This window comes from Schistocerca americana, chromosome 7, assembly GCF_021461395.2.
Source record: "Schistocerca americana isolate TAMUIC-IGC-003095 chromosome 7, iqSchAmer2.1, whole genome shotgun sequence".
Lineage (NCBI taxonomy): Eukaryota > Metazoa > Arthropoda > Insecta > Orthoptera > Acrididae > Schistocerca > Schistocerca americana.
The window spans coordinates 593522143-593526879 of record NC_060125.1 but is presented as its reverse complement, the minus strand read 5'-3'; the positions used below and the strand labels follow the sequence as shown (position 1 = coordinate 593526879).

The following is a 4737-nucleotide window of genomic DNA, read 5'->3' as shown; positions in this document are numbered from 1 at the left end:
GGGTTTCGCAGGGACCAAATGAAGGGTAGAGTCACGGGTCGTAACACATCTCAAATGTAACATCCACTGTTCAAAGTGCCGTCATTGCGAGCAAGAGGTGACCGAGACGTGTAACCAGTGGCACCCCATACCATTACGCCAGGTGATACGCCAGTATGGCGATGACGAATACACGCTTTCAATGTGCATTCACCGCCATGTCACCAAACACGGATGCGACCATCATGATGCTGTAAACAGAACATGGATTCACCCGAAAAAATGGCGTTTCACCATTCGTGCACCCAGGTTCGTCTTTGAGTACACCATTGCAGGCGCTCCTGTCTGTGATGCACCGTCAAGGGTAACCGCAGCCATGGTCTCCGAGATGATAGTCCATACTGCTGCATACATCGTCGAACTGTTCGTGCAGATGGTTGTTGTCTTGCAAACGTTCCCATCTGTTGACTCAGGGATCGAGACGTGGCTGCACGATCCGTTACAGCCATGCGGATAAGATGGCTGTCATCTCGACTGCTAGTGATACGAGGCCGTTGGGATCCAGCACGGCGTTCCGTATTACCCTCCTGAACCCACCGATTCCATATTCTGCTAACAGTCATTGGATCTCGACCAACGCGAGCAGCAATGTCGCGATATGATAAACCGCAATCGCGATAGGCTACAATCCGACCTTTATCGAAGTCAGAAACGCGATGGTACACATTTCTCCTCCTTACACGAGGCATCAAAACAACGTTTCACCAGGCACCGGCGGTCAACTGCTGTTTGTGTATGAGAAATCGGTTGGAAACTTTCCTCATGGCAGCACGTTGTAGGTGCCGCCACCGGCGCCAACCTTGTGAGAATGCTCTGAAAAGCTAATCATTTGCGTATCACAGCATCTTCTTCCTGTCGGTTAAATTTCGCGTCTGTAGCACTTGATGTTCGTGGTGTAGCAATTTTAATGGCCGGTAGTGTAACTCCCCTCAGAGAATATTGTTTCTATGTGTTACAACCAACTTAATATTCATTTTATATCTGGGTATATTTCCGGCACCGCCTTCGACGGACACTTCAACGGGGAAAAGAGGTATAAGAGTATAGTGGCATCAGAAGTAACGTCCACTAAACAGTGAAAAGTTGTTCGTCGAGTATAAATGTAAATCTAAATGAACATAAACGATGACTAGTTCTTTTCATTCCAATAACTGAGTAAAACATCTCTAAAGTCTTTAAAAACAATCTATTGGGCGAACTGTTCCTGATGACTCAAACTTGTAAAAATTCTTACACTTAACTAGAAAACTTTCCACAGGTACACCCTTACCTGTTCATGAACCAGACTCCAAAAGACTGCCACACTATATTCCGATAAATTTCTTTCAGCCCTTCGGCATGTTTGGCTTCTAGACCTTCATGCTCAGCAGTACATCGCACCTGCACCTGAAATAATCCGTCTTCTAGGGATGATTTAACTTCCGCGCACTGCTCCTCTAGCTTTTATTGTCTGCTACTACAGTCGTCGCTAACCTTTTGTTACAATGAATCACCATCACTTGAATCCAAACATACAGTCTTCTTACACTTTCTCTACCTTTTGTTCTAGCTTACAACCTCAAGAAATAACACTTCTATTATATTCCTTAGTGAGTGAGAATTTGTTTTAGTTAAGATCATTTTTAAGAACAGTATACATGGGATACACACTTCGAAACAATTGGTTCATACTTCAGAATAACTGCTCTGAGTCTTATTGTAATGCTAGAAAACATTCGGTGCAAAGTTTCCAAGGCTGACTGCAACATAATGTTATTACGTACTCGCACTGCCTACTCTAAGTACCTAGACATCTGACACTGTTTGTGCATCAGTTTTCAATTACAGCTGAGCACTAATCTCAAATACAGACCCACACTTCCCTTCAAAATTATCGATTATTATACAGTCCGCCAGAAAAATGAATACACCCTTTGTCAGGTTCTATCGAGAGATCGATATTGTTGTTCGATTTGAGTCATGAGTGTGTTTGGTACGGTCTTTGGCTCAACAGATGTTAGTAGTACTTTCATCTCGGTATTCAGAAAACTCAATGGTTCGGGCACGCTTGACATTCGAGTAACGAAAATGTATTGTGAAGTGGTTTTTCAAGTTTGATAATGCCGTTGAAGTGCAACGTCAATGGAGACGGGAGTTTGAAACAGAACTACCAACCTGCTTAACAATTAAACGTGTCACTGTCAAGTTTTAATTGCGTAGGACGATTTGCGATATCCACAAAGGAAGATCAGGAAGACAGCATACAGCTACAAGTCCTGCATCGGCGGCTCTCGTGTTGGAAACATTTGTTAATTTTCCACAGAAGTCTGCTACGCAATGTGCACATGAAGTGGGGGTTAGCAGTACTAGTCCAGAATGAGATTTTTCACTCTGTAGCGGAGTATGCGCTGATACGAAACTTCCTGGCAGATTAAAACTGTGTGCCGGACCGAGACTCGAACTCGGGACCTTTGCCTTTCACGGGCAAGTGCTCTACCAACTGAGCTACCCAAGCACGACTCACGCCCCGTCCTCACAGCTTCACTTCTGCCAGTACCTCGTCTCCTACCTTCCAAACATTACAGAAGCTCTCCTGTGAACATTGCAGAACTAGCACTCCTGAAAGAAAGGATATTGCGGAGACATGGCTTAGCCAGAGCCTGGCAGAAGTGAAGCTGTGAGGATGGGGCGTGAGTCGTGCTTGGGTAGCTCAGTTGGTAGTGCACTTGCCTGAGAAAGGCAAAGGTCCCGAGTTCGTGTCTTGGTGCGGCACACAGTTTTAATCTGCCAGGAAGTTTCATAGAAGTACCAATGTTCAAAGAATTCTGAAATCTGCAAAGTGGAAAGTTTACATTCCACGATTACTGCACGCGATTAGTGATGACGATCCTGATCGCCGAATTAATGAGGAACAACTTGTGACGAAGAAGAGTGGAGTGACAAGGCACAATTTAAACTTAATGGAACCGTGAAACGGCATAACAGTTTGTACTGGGCACTGGAAAACCCGCATGTTTATGTGGATAAAACAGTCTATCTATCAGGGGTTCACGTGTGGTGTGGACTATCATCTAGAGGCTTAGCAGGACCCTTTTTCTTTTATGCTACTGTCACTGGAAAAGGGTACCTGGAAATGTTATGCGCCTCAATTTTGCCGGGTATACGTGCGCTTTATGGAGCTGATGAAGTGGTCTTCTACCAACAGGTCGGTGCGCCACCACACTACCACCTAGCTGTACGAGCTTTCCTAGATGACAATTTTCCGGGGCATTAAATTGGACGAAGAGGGCCCATTGAGTTCCCTTCACGGTCGCCAGATCTAACACCTATGGACTTGTGGGAAACTGTGAAAGATAACGTCTATTGACACAAGCAACGCATGCAGGAGGAACTTCGCCAGGGGATTACAGCGACATGTGCAGCGGTTTCCACAGTAAAATTGACTGACGTAGTTGCCGCGACCGCTCATCGTTCTGTTATTGCGTATAGCCGCCAGCGGTGAACATTTTGAACATTTAAAGTAACCATGTGCTAAACTAAAGGTTATACAACATGTGCGATCAATTATTATATGTAAAATAAACACATAAGTAATAATTTTCCTTTCTTACAGTGGGTATACATTTCTCTGGCGGACTCGATATTTTGGGATTTTCCGCAAAGCTCGATAGCAACTCGGTTTTCGAATCATCGTTATATCATAATTTGGCAGTTTTTTTTTTTTTTTTGGATCAGAGTAAACCATTTGATCAACAATTACATAAAAAGTCTTAGTTTTTACCTTAGACCTTATTTCGGGCGCGATTTTACATCATCCTTACCCGTATCTTCCACGGCGTACTCTGACAGCTTACATACGACTGCAGTGCTATGTACTCTGGCCAGGGAGTTTCGCTTTTGTTCTGAAGCTGCTAGACTTCTGCGATGCCGCTACTCTTCTCTAAAAATCTTGCGTACAAGTACATTAATACCGTGCTTCCAAAAATCAGGTCACTACTCTGAAACTCCAAACAAACAAAAGCCATTGGTACTTTATTTTGCAGGGCGCAAGTACTAAAATTAAGACATTGCAGGATTTGTCTTTGTCCTTGATAGCAGAAGTATTTGTTCATTAACACGCGGACATATAAGAATTTCAAATTCTTAGCAGAAATATTGGCAACTGTCATCGGTTGATGGCTAAACGTTCGTCCTCTTATGATACTTCCATTTTACCGTTAAAAAATATTTTCTCAAATGCGACTGTGTTTCACGTACAGAATACGGTTTCAGACTCTTGCTACAATTCATAATAAAGAAACTAACATTCCAGTCATTGTGCATTTTCAATTTTCTTCCCCACTCGAGATACAACGTGAATTCTATTGTAGTTGCTTCCAACGTTACGAATTTCTAGAACATAAGAAAAAAACAGGAACCTCATTTTACCAAAATCACGAAGTTAACAATATATAATTATCACAGATAATTCTGTAGCCGGCCGAAGTGGGCGTGCGGTTAAAGTCGCTGCAGTCTGCAACCGCAAGACCGCTACGGTCGCAGGTTCGAATCCTGCCTCGGGCATGGATGTTTGTGATGTCCTTAGGTTAGTTAGGTTTAACTAGTTCTAAGTTCTAGGGGACTAATGACCTCAGAAGTTGAGTCCCATAGTGCTCAGAGCCATTTGAACCATTTGATAATTCTGTACAAGGAGTAAACAGCTAATTTATGCAACGGAGA

General features: G+C 43.4%; 1 non-coding gene across 1 annotated transcript; it reads right to left on the bottom strand.

The window, feature by feature from the left end:
- Window positions 1-2459: 2459 nt before the first annotated feature.
- Trnas-uga lies at window positions 2460-2534 on the bottom strand. The gene has a single exon. It is a non-coding gene; the product is annotated as a tRNA-Ser (tRNA).
- Between the last annotated feature and the right edge of the window lie 2203 nt (window positions 2535-4737).